Source organism: Malurus melanocephalus, unplaced genomic scaffold (assembly GCF_030028575.1).
Source record: "Malurus melanocephalus ecotype Western Australia unplaced genomic scaffold, MMel_1.1 scaffold_371, whole genome shotgun sequence".
NCBI lineage: Eukaryota > Metazoa > Chordata > Aves > Passeriformes > Maluridae > Malurus > Malurus melanocephalus.
Genome location: NW_026623603.1, coordinates 215,290 through 227,021, shown reverse-complemented (window position 1 = coordinate 227,021; position 11,732 = coordinate 215,290). Strand labels below are relative to the sequence as shown.

Genomic DNA, 11,732 nt, shown 5'->3' with positions numbered 1-11,732 from the left:
CACACAGCCCCAGGCAGGATGGGCACACAGATACACACACAGCCCCAGGCAGGATGGGCACACAGACAGCCCCAGGCAGGATGGGCACACAGACATGGGCACACAGCCCCAGGCAGGATGGGCACACACTCACACCCAGCAGCAGGACAGCCCTCCCTCCGCGTGTCCCCAAACCGGCAGTGCAGCTTCTTCAGGGAGGCTCAGCACACCGGGATCGATTGGAAATATTAAGTACATTCAGTACTCCGCTCCCTGGTTTCGCTTGATGATGCTTTTCATGAATTCAGGCTAATTACTTAATGACGATGAGCAAACAGCATTTCAACACCTTTTCATGTGTAAATACCCTTAATGCAAGGTTCTCTTAATTAAAAGCAAATATCAACAGCGAGGTTAAGGAGAAGAGGGAAGGAAGAAAGGAAGGAAGGAAGAAGCCTCTCTTTGTCCCCCTGCTGCCCCCCCAGCTGAGGCTTCCTCTCGTTGGGAAGCTATTTTCATGCACTTAACTCCACTGGTTTCTCTGGAGACAGAATTAGCCCCTGTAATATAAGCTCTCACTTGTCCTCCTCTTCCAAAATTCAAGATAAAAAAAGACCCCTTCCTTCTGATAAGTTAGGATAATATAATTAGTTTATAGAATAGTTCACTGAAAAATGTTTTGTTTCTTAYTTGATATGGGACAGAATCTAAACTAGAATGACTTTTTAAAAAATCATATATAAATATATATACACACCCACCCACCCCTCATTCTAAGGGGTAATTTGTTTTCTTTAGCCAGAAGTACCATATTGCTATTTATATTCTATTATGGAATTATATGTAAATATTTGCAGATCTATGCAGTGATGGTGGTACTCAGATGCCACGAGGGTGGGGGGCGGGGGGGTCTGCTAAGGATTACACTATTTTTAAGTCATTTACTCAAATATTGTAAACATTCTAACCAAAGCTGAAAGATTCAGAGGGATGGAAAATTATTTTATATATATATATACATGTATGTATAACTAAAAAATGTGTTGTGTTCAATGCTGCAGTGTTAAACAATTACCAGCACACCCCGATGAAGAAAAAAATTCCTCACAGTGTTGCCATACCTTGACCAAATCCATAATTACAGTATGCTAATTGTGATGTAGTAAACTATCCTGCAAACTTTTTAAGCAGAAAAACCACTGCATAAAAATCTCTTTGCTATTTCACTCTGCTTTTCTCTCTATATTACCACTTAGTGAGGTATTTAGGGTGCAATTATACAACAGTTTGATGTTTTCTTGTGAGATGAATTTGTCCAAGGCAATTATAGCAAGATAAGTAACTTCTGTCAAGATTTTACATAAACGTTTTTCAATTGCTGGTTTTGAAGATATTAATTTGCATCGTTTTACTTTTACATACAGTACCCTTATTATAAAACCAATATTTTGTTTACTTCCCTTGACTCTGTACTTTAATGGAAGAGACCTAGTGAAGCCTAATGGGTTTCCATAGTGATACCTTTGAACTCTCGTTACTGTTAATTCTAAGATGAATCCATTAACACCTGTTCTGGAAAATTAATTGTTGCTTTTAACTGACTACAAAAATCCKGTGGGGTAGGTGGACAAAGAGCAAATATTCTATGTGATGAAATCCCATGTGAGGCAGAAGGCCAGATTAAGCTAAGAAAGGCAAACCCAGGGATATTTAGCTGACTGCAGGATGACTTGCCTTGCTCCTTCCCATAACTAGGGGCTCACAGCTCTCCCCAGGCCCAGGAGGCTGCTCTAGGGGCAGGTGAGTGAGCAGTGAGTGGGCACTGAGTGGGCACCACTCTCCCAGCCTGTGCCCCTCCCTCACCCTGCACYGGCTGGCACAGGTTGGCTCTGGGTGCCTGGGGAGGAGGCACTTCGGGATGACTTCCACCTACAGCTGCAGAGTACCAGCACAGACAAAGCTATCACTGAGCTCGTTAATTATCCTGGCAGCCAAATGAGCTGGCTACACTGCCATCCCCCATCAGATGTCAACACTGAACTCTGATGGCCCCAGCTGCACTTGGCAGGAAGCAATCCCACCTCTTCCCTGCAGAAACTCTTGCTGTAAGACAGCTCAAAGGATACCACATCAGTCTTCCACACAGGAACGAGAACTGGCTGCTGGATGATGAGCTGAGGTTCCTCCAGGGGGGTGCTTTTCCAACACCCCAGCTCTGTGAGTGGGAGATGGTCCCACTCCATCTTTATTAGCTTTTAATCACACTCTAGAAGAGCAAAGAGATGTTCCAGCAAATGCTGGATTTAACCCTCTTCTCCATCCCTGCCACTCACGGTGATTTCCCCTGCATTAAAGCACTGTTTCAGTCCCTCTGCAAGCAAACCCACCCAGGGACCCAACTTCTCCCTCCCACCAGTACTCCCAGTTTCCACTGGTCCTGCAGTGCTTGGCTGGCAGACAGCAAACAGGAGGCCAGCAGGCACAGCCCAGGCCAGCCCCATCCCTCTCTGAACTCCACAGTGATCCACAGCCAATCCCCCAAATGCCATGCTTTACGTCTGGTATTTCCAAACCCATTTGTTGCCAGGTTCCAGGCATAAGCAAAGCAATTCTGCAAACATTACATTTAGGGTAACAGGTATCATAAAACTCGCAGAATGTCAAATAGCAGCAGTGAAGTCAACTTGAATTCCCTGCGGAGGGACAGCAAGCGCCAGCAGAGCCATCACTCTGCACAAGGACACGGCCAGAGGCTGTTAGTATTTTTTATTTTGAAGTTACTGTCTTCCATTCGCAATTGCTTGTGACTCTTCCAGGCAAGGAGGGGACTGGAATAATTGTGCTACTCAGCAATCTCTGATTTATTTTGTCGATGGAGTAAGAACCACGATGATTTGGTTTAAATTAATCGTATTTCAGTACAAGCACTGCCTGATGACAGGAGCTTGTTAACGTGTCCTCCCCAAATACCATCTCTGCTGCATAGCCTCAGTTTGTACAGATCCTACATCGCTTACAAGTACTTCAACAGCTCCAGGCACAGCCTCAGGTTTTGGGTCTTTTAGGAACATCATTTCTTGTACAGCTTTTGAGGTCCTGTCCCATCCAAAGATCTCCTCCAGCCTCGCTGATCCCCAGCCAGCTTCCCCTGCTCCCCACCCTGGTGTCAGTGAAATGGAAACCCAGCAGCACAAGTTCAGATTTTGAGTCATCCTCCCGGAACAGGGCTGAATTAATGCTCCCAGTTAGTCGCTCTGCATTAGATCAGTGTTTAAATGCACACAAGTAAGAACGACTCGATGAAGGGTGAAATGGGTGAGTGTTCAGTCTCCAGCTGAAGTGTTCCTCTGCACTGAGCTCCCGTTCCGTATCAGATGGAACCATAATGAATGCTGCTTGATCAGTGTTTGGTTTTGTTTGCTTCTCCCCCAAGCAGAAATGATCCAATTTTTCAGTGATCAGMCACATGCAAATCTGAGCATCTGAGCTTCTGTCCCATTACCCCCTTAGAAGACARGGGACTATTGCTAACATGCAAAGTCAGAAATATCCTGTGGCTTTAAACCAGAAATCTGCACTGCACACTTATTTTTAATGTGTCTAAGATAATTTCTGTACTACTTTAATGGAAATAAAGTTGATTTAATTTTGTGATCTGTGTAGCTATCAAAATCCATCTGTTCAGACCTATGAAACCTACCCAGAAGCTAAATTTCATCTTTCTTATGAAGTTTTCCATGAAAATTAAACAAGTTCAGAGGGGGATACAGTATTTCTCCTCCCCCTGAAAAAGGAACAAGCAAGGAAACAACAGAAACCAAAGGCAGCAGCTCCTCCCTCCCCACACCTTCCTCCACTGCAAATGTCCCAGATGCTAAAATTGGTGCTGGGCTTTGCTTTTTAAGGCACCACGTTAGCAGGATGCTTAGAGATAATTTCAGAATCAACTGGAAATTCAGCATTGCATATCTTGGGTAAAAATCTTTTGAGAGGCATCTAGGGAAAGGTAGGAGAAGCTCTGAGGGGTGTAATTAAGCCTTAGATGGGGTGAAACACTGTTGTACACCATTGTGTAAGTGCCAAAAAGCTACGTCTGCCATCCCCCAACCACTCCTTTGTAAAAAGCCAAAAAACCCRCCACATTTTTCTTTTTACTAATGAAAACACTAGTAAGTGAACTATTCTACCAGCTTAGCAACCCAAGATTACAGAGAGTCCTAGATGTGTTGTGTTTGAATTATGTTTCAAGAGCCAACTTCTGGTGGGAGGGGGTGTGAGTAATGGAGTAAAACAAGTGCAGTGTACAGAAGCATTTTGTTATTAAAAATTGTGTATACTGTAAAACTGAATTTGCYTCTTTCTTCCTCCCTTTTCAAGCAGAGGTGTCAAAAGCTCCCTCTTTCACAATATGTTCAAACCTGTCTGCACCCGCTGTCCCAAGCAAGCAAGTCAGGTTTGGGCCATTTGCCAGAGTCACAGCAAACCCAGCACCTTCGTTGAGCTACAGTGAGCTGGGCTGCACAGGCTCTTCCCAAAAAATTGACTCSTGATGAGCTAACATGGTCTGAACGAGCAAGATGAGAGTGAAAACCAAACCAGAGCCAAGCTYTGGCTCTTGAGTAGCTGGATGAGGATCAGCTTGACCCAGTCAAGCTGCCTGGCTCTAYCCCTGGGTGTCCCTCAGGGACACCACCATRACCAGCTGCGGGTCACTGTGCCAAYCAGGAGTGACCTGGCAGGTGACATTTCCAATGGGAACACCCTGCCAACAGTTTAGCAAGGATGAACAGTCTGTAAGGTTTGGAGATGTCACAGAGTGAGACATCCCAAGTCCTCTGAGTCACAACCTCCAGAAGTGTCACAAAACCAGTCCTGGTACAAGAAATATTCTTTCCATGGGCTACCAYAGTGAGCACAATGTTCAGAGCCACCGTGCCTCCATGGCATGGGAAGGATTTCTGGGTTTGAGAAGTGACAAGTTCATGAGAACAGCCCAAAAGGCTTGGGAGAGAGCTGAAAAAAGGAACAAGTCTCAGGACGTATCAAGATGATTACATGCACCAAACTGCCAGCTAAAATCATTTCAGTAACTAAGCCTTAGCTGCATTTACTTTTTTATCAAAAGGTTTGGCTGGAACAAGTTCTCAAGGGTTTTAAATGTCAGCTGGCAAAATGCCTCTCAAATCCTTCTAATACTTCAAAGCAGCACACGATGTATCTATTTTCTTGAACTCTCACAGACTGATTTCACAAGCAAAAGCATCTCTCAACTACATACCCAGTTGTTCTCACAAGCAAAAATAATACACATAAGAGAAAACTGAGAATTCTGAATATATTATGCAAAACCTTTAAATCCAATTAGTAACAAGGAAATGTCAACATCACTAGTAACTTACTTTTAAAAGTAGGCTCTGGTAAGACAACTGCAAAAAAATTGAGATTCAAGAATTTGACTGGAGAGGACTGCACAAATGAACTGAAAAGTGCAGCACTGGGAAACCCTGGCTCCCTCCTCCAGTGAATGTCCAGGCTAAGGGACAGGATTCAGTGACAGGGCTCACCCACCAYAAACTCCCGATGTCAATATTTTCTGTAACCTGTTCTTAAGGAAAAGCTTTACTAAACCATTGTTACCTAATCAACAATTTCATTACCATGACGATTTTACAAAATTTTACTAAAATGAGTTAAAGCTCTATTTGTCTTATTTGATGTAGGATTCACATTGTCTGGGTCTTATTTTGGAATAAATTTTTTTACAGTAAGGCCSTGGGATAGGTTACTCAGAGAGCTGGTGGATGCCCCTTCCCTGGAAATGTTCAAGGCCAAGCTGGACAGGGCTTTGGGTGAYCCAACCTAGTTGAAGCTGCTCCTGCTCATTGCAGGGGGGATGGACTAGGGTGGCTTTTAAAGATCCCTTCCCACCCAAACCACTCTGTGATTCTATGAAACAAAAAAATTATGTGTCTCATTGGCAAAATTTCRTGTTTATTTCTGTGATACACAGCTCCAGAAGTGTGGCTGCCAAGGGCACTGAGCAAAAGTTTCTGGGCTGACAGGTAACCAAATCCTGATGTCAGCTCTTCAGCTGACATAGGTTTTAATTCACTAATTCACCATTAATTAAGGTCTATAATTTGAATTTTTAAAAAGGACAAGAGTTAAACACACATAAAAAACATTTGAGACCTTCTGAATAAGCAGTATAAAAATCAGGAGCAAGAAGCTGGACCATGACCAGAGGGGAGCATCCCTTGAGTTAAACCCAAGCTCTTCTCCCCAGCAGGTAACACCAACACTTCCAGTATGCACATACAAGCAAAACTAAAGGGTATTCTCTAGTACCTGGATCTTTAAATGAAGGAATAAATCTTTCTTTTATGAGYCCAAAGTATTTATTTTAAATGCCATGGAATTAACTTCCCCGTTTTCTCCCAGCAGACTCTACTAGTTGTGCTGAATACTAAAGGAAACTGGACCCAGAGGAGGTCCTGATTCTCCTTTCCACCCCAAAGGGTGGGCACTGCATGTTTTATATAGGTGCATCGTGCTTTGTACCAGTTAAAAAAACCAGCCATATTTCATGAGAAGTCTTGGAGTAAATGGAAAAGGTTCATCCATCAAGAAGGTTCTTAAATAATGAATGAGTCATAATTCTTTACAGTCAAAAGCAATTAATTTTCTGTATTGTAATCAGGAGAATAAATCTGAAAAATCCATTCTAATGGCTCGAATCTGAAGGTAGTGTTGCAGCTGAATTTTTAATCTTAAAATACAGGAGCAGTGAGGACTTCTGCTGCTTAAACATACAATCTTCTACCAAACAGAACAGCGTTACTGCATATTTAATAGGTAGAACGGGTTTTGTGAGACCGTGTGAGATTAAAGACAGCACTAGATACAGGAAATGCATATCAAGCAGAAAGGTCTTCCAAGACACCTCCTAACTGTGTAGACACTAGAATACTTGAAATATCCTTCATGAAGTGTACAAAATACTCCGAAAAGCTTGCTGCAAGAAGCAGTTTTACTTATATGTTTGCAAAGAGTTAAAAATATTGAGAAGCGTGTTAATGTGGAATCCAGCTCAACCCTACAGCAACTYTTCCTATTAGGATGCATTTGCTCTCCTTCCCACTGACTCCTAAATAATCCATCATGTACCCGAACCTCTGCCTCAAAAGCCATGTGCTGTTAGCTRGGACTATCACTTTCTGCCCTCAGATGGATTGCTTCAACCCTGACAGCACTTTACGTTTTAATTCTTTTACAGAAAATACTTTTAGAATTAATAGAGCTCTTAGTAAAGCCAATAATGACACAGCCTTCTACAAGGGAGAATAAGGGAAAGGGGACAGGGACACAAGGCTATAAGGGAGTTTGCATCTCTGAAGGCACCACACAGCACTTAATGGGAGAAAAACATATTCCCCTGTACTGCAGCAACTCTCAGCAGCTTTGTTAACAACCTTTGCTTTGAGCAAGGCAAAATGGAACTGCCCAAGCAAATGCTGCTCCAGAGGGGAGTCGCGAGTCATGCACCGAACATCCTCAGCACATGCCTATCAAAGGGTGCCAGCCAGGAACAAACCATGAAGCTGGGCAAAGCACACAGCAGGGCCACTCTGCAAACCCCCAGCTCCAACCACACACCTGGGATTGAAGGAGCAGGAGATATTAAAGCACCATCTCTGCTGTCCTTGGGAGAAGACAACATGCTCCAGTGAAGATGCRGAACCACTTACTGATGCTGGCTCGCCCTGAAGCACAACATACCCAAACAAACAGCAACAGCTGCTTCAAATCTGGCTGAAGAATTTAAAGGTTAAAGAACCCCTTCTCAGGCCTTCCACATAGTCCTGAAGATGGAAATATCTGGAGACAGAGGAAATTGCTTCCAGGTAGCACAAACACCAAGCTTAGCATGSAGGGGAGCAGCAGGCTGATCCAAGCACAGGCAGCCAAGCTGAGGAACTCTGACAGACAGCTGGAAGCTCTCCGGGCATCAAGTGTGAATCTTCAGGGTCCAGGCCTTCAAGAATTTCAAAGCCACAGGGCAGGCAAGCAGAAACAGCCATCTCTCATTTATAYTCTTCCCTATGGATGACMAGTTTAGCTCTGGGACRTCCATTAGCACCACAGCAGTTGTGGASATTGAAAACAAAGAGAGCTCTGACTACAAGACAGATGCCTTTTGCTTGCAAGTAACATCCARAAACTTCCAAAAAGGCTAAGGTTAGACACCTGATTAGGCTGAATCACAAAAAAAACCCAAACTGAAAAATACAATGAGCTTTGGCAGATACTGCATCTTAAATGCGACACTACACTCCTGAACAGAACAAAAATCAGATACTTCTGACAAGTTCCCAGAGTCTATGGTGACAAGGAACTTGTAGGAGGTATCTGCTCACCTCATCTCCTAAAAATGAACTTTTAGGAGCTATCTGCTCACCTCATCTCCTAAAAATGAACTTTTAGGAGCTATCTGCTCACCTTTTACTGACAGTACAAAGTAGCAGCCTTAAGGCCTCACATGCAATAAGCTCTTGCCAGGTATTCCTCCCCACCAGGGAGTGCAGAGCAATCTCCACATCAGCTAAAACACCACCCATAGTTAAAGTCATTCTCACAGAGSCCACTTTGTACCAACACAATGGCATCAGGACTAAGGAATTTCAGTTATTTACAGACCACTCAAAATCCCCTCAGTGCTGGGAACTGCTGAATAAGCTGCAGTGCTTCTTCCACTCCAAGTTTTGGATTTGTCAGCAATGTAAATATTTGTTGACAAGTGTGAAACTTGGATAAAACTACCACTTTGTTCCACATCCAAAAGGTGTTCCTGGAATGAATTCCAGGCTCCTGCCCCCTTGCTGCAGACCTGTCCCTTCCCAGCAGGGCCCAGGGCAGCAGCAGGAGGCTCCTGGGCAAACAGTAATGGGAGAGCAGCGGGATCAGTGTGGCTTCCCTGAAACAGAGGCCAGACAAGGTTAGGAGAATAAAAAGCAGAAAAATTTAATTAGGGCCTACAGGTGTATTCAGGGCAGACAAAGCCTCCTCATAAAGCTACACCCAAAATGGGCACCAAGTCACAGGATTTTCACCTTTTATAAGTTCCATCTTATTAACATATCGGGCTCCAATTCTCCAATGACACCTTCAGGTGATGATGTCAACCACCCCAAGCTTGCTCCCCCCAGTTCTCTGTTGTTTCCATATTTTGGGGCTCTGAGGCAGTGAGGTGTCTGAGTTTCAGGCCTGGAGAGAAATTGTTTTGTCTAAAATGGGAGAACAAGAGCTCTGCACTGTATAGTAGAGAATTACAAGAATACAGATAGATGAAAAATATAGAAATAAGAATCCTAAGGCATCAAGTGCMTGGAGCTGGAGCCAGAGCTGTGGGATGTGGGTGCTCCACAGCATCCTCAGGTGCTTGCAGCCCTCTCTATCTGACAGCACCCCTAAAACACAGGGACAAATGGAAACATGGACTGAATGGAGGCAAACTCCTGTGTACCCAGCAGATAAATCTCAGGGATATTGTCCCTTCATACCTACAGCAGTCTGGAATAACAATTAACATGACAAAGGGTGCCAGGGAGAGTGTCCAGAGACACATGAAAAAGGTTTATGCCACATTCAAATGAGCTGATGCCACCAGTCTGCAGACTGCTTCTTTCATCTTAGTGGGCACTCCATCATTTGAATATGCCCCAATAAAGCTGCATCATCAAGAGAGGAACTTCCTGACATCTACTTTTATACTGGCCATTTATTCAAAAACAGAAGTCTTCATCAGGCAAATTAATAAGTGATCATCAGCTTTAGAAACCAATTTCAATTGTTCATGCAAACATAGTTCCACTATGGAACACAGCTCACTGCCACTGTCCCAAGCTCAGCCTGTGCTGGGACAGCCACCAACAAAACCCAGCTATCCTGCCTGCCCATCAAAAACCCATGGGAAGCAGGAAAACACGGGGAAACCACTCGAAAAATATGAGGCTATAAAAAAAAACAAAATAACCCAACCACATTATGTCTCTAAAACATTCATTATGCACACATAGGCACGTAATTAAAAATATATATAAAAAATATATTTATAATAGAGACATTTCAGGTGAATTTCYTGTGTCACAGTATGAAATATGAGCGATCAGTGATCCCGGGAAACTAACTGAAATCAATCAAAAATATTTAAAAATCAGAAGTATATCTCAAAAAAAACCACTAATGGGAGGTTCACTTATAGAAGGAGCTTTAAAAGGGTTTTTTTAATAATTACTTTATCCCGTTTGCTACACTTGCTTATGCAAGAGAAGTGTTTTTAACTACTGACAGGACCAGGATTAAATGACAAGTCCACATACTTGATGCAGATTGTTCACAGGCACAAGGTGAAAAATATGATAAAGAACATGAACAGGTTTTAGTGAGCTGAGCCAGGAAAAAAAAAAATCAAACCCACACCTATTCTGAGCWGAAAATAGGATTTTTTGGTGATCATTAGAACATTTCTATCAAGGCAAGCAGACAGCCTGATTTCTGCTCTGACAAGTAGTTTGGTCACTTCTTTTTATGTAATGCAGTTATAATTAAGAGAGGCCTGTTTTACCTCTGCTATCAAAGTCATTCCACCGCCTTCAAACCAAATATTTCAAGTAAGTAACRTATTTCCAGTCTCTTCACTAATATTAAAAAACCTCCAAAAATCTTATTTCCTCATAGAAGAKCTATAATTAGCAACTTCAGTCTTGCAGTCTGTTCCCTAATGAAAAAGAAAAATCACGAGAGCACACAAGTCTTCCTCCACATTTCATAGCATCTTTTAACTTTAATGGCAGCTGACCARGAGCCTCAGCACTGCTCCAGGCTAAAACCAATTCCTAATCCCAGTAACTCAGTCTGGAATTTTCAGCTGAGGACAATGCTGAGAGCAATAGGTTTATAAGAATTCACATCTTAAGAATAACCAAATGGAGCTGCCTCTGGATCCCTGGAAGAGTCCAAGGCCAGGTTGGACAGGGCTTGGARCAGCCTGGGATYGTGGGAGGTGTCCCTGYCYRTGGCAGGGGGTGGAAAATGAGAGRAGCTTTGAGGTTCCTTGTAATCCAACCCAGTCTGTGATTCATTCCCTGGTTCTCAACCTTATCAAGTGACAAATCCCAGCCCCTATAGGAACCCCGTTACCAACCTATATATCCACCTATCCACCCACCCACCCTATCCCCCTTCTGCTGCAGGAATAGCACCAATTGAATTCCTGCATCCTCACAGGCCACAGCCACTGGGCAAATCACTGTCACCCCATGGGGCAGCCACAGAGGTGGCAGCAGGTACTGAGGTGAAGCCAGGGTGGGTGTTGGATGGAGCTGGGCAGGGAGTTGTTAAGCCCAGAGACCCCTGAGCAGCAGCCCTGAGCCCCCAGGACTCRAGAGCCCTTGGCAGCACCAGGGGCACCACCAAGAGCAGCACCAACGATTTCAACAGCTCTGAGGAGTGTGAGCAACTCTGAGTGTGCAAACAGGGATGTGTCATGGGGGGGAGGGCCTGGCAGCGCAGTGAGGGTGTGACAAGGCAGTGAGGGCAGGGCAGGACAGTGCAGGGGGCAGTGAGGATGTGGCAGGACAGTGGAGGGGCAGGCAGGGTGTACCAGGGCAGTGAGGATGTGGCAGGACAGTGGAGGGGGCAGGCAGGGTGTGCCAGGGCAGTTTGCAGGGCACAGCCCAGCCCTTTGCCCTCCC

The 11,732-nt window shown here is 44.1% G+C and overlaps 1 protein-coding gene across 1 annotated transcript in view; it reads right to left on the bottom strand.

Moving 5' to 3' along the window:
• Positions 1 to 11,732, bottom strand: part of CTNNA1 (catenin alpha 1) — a 122,105-nt gene that overhangs the window by 61,013 nt on the left and 49,360 nt on the right. The window lies entirely within an intron of this gene.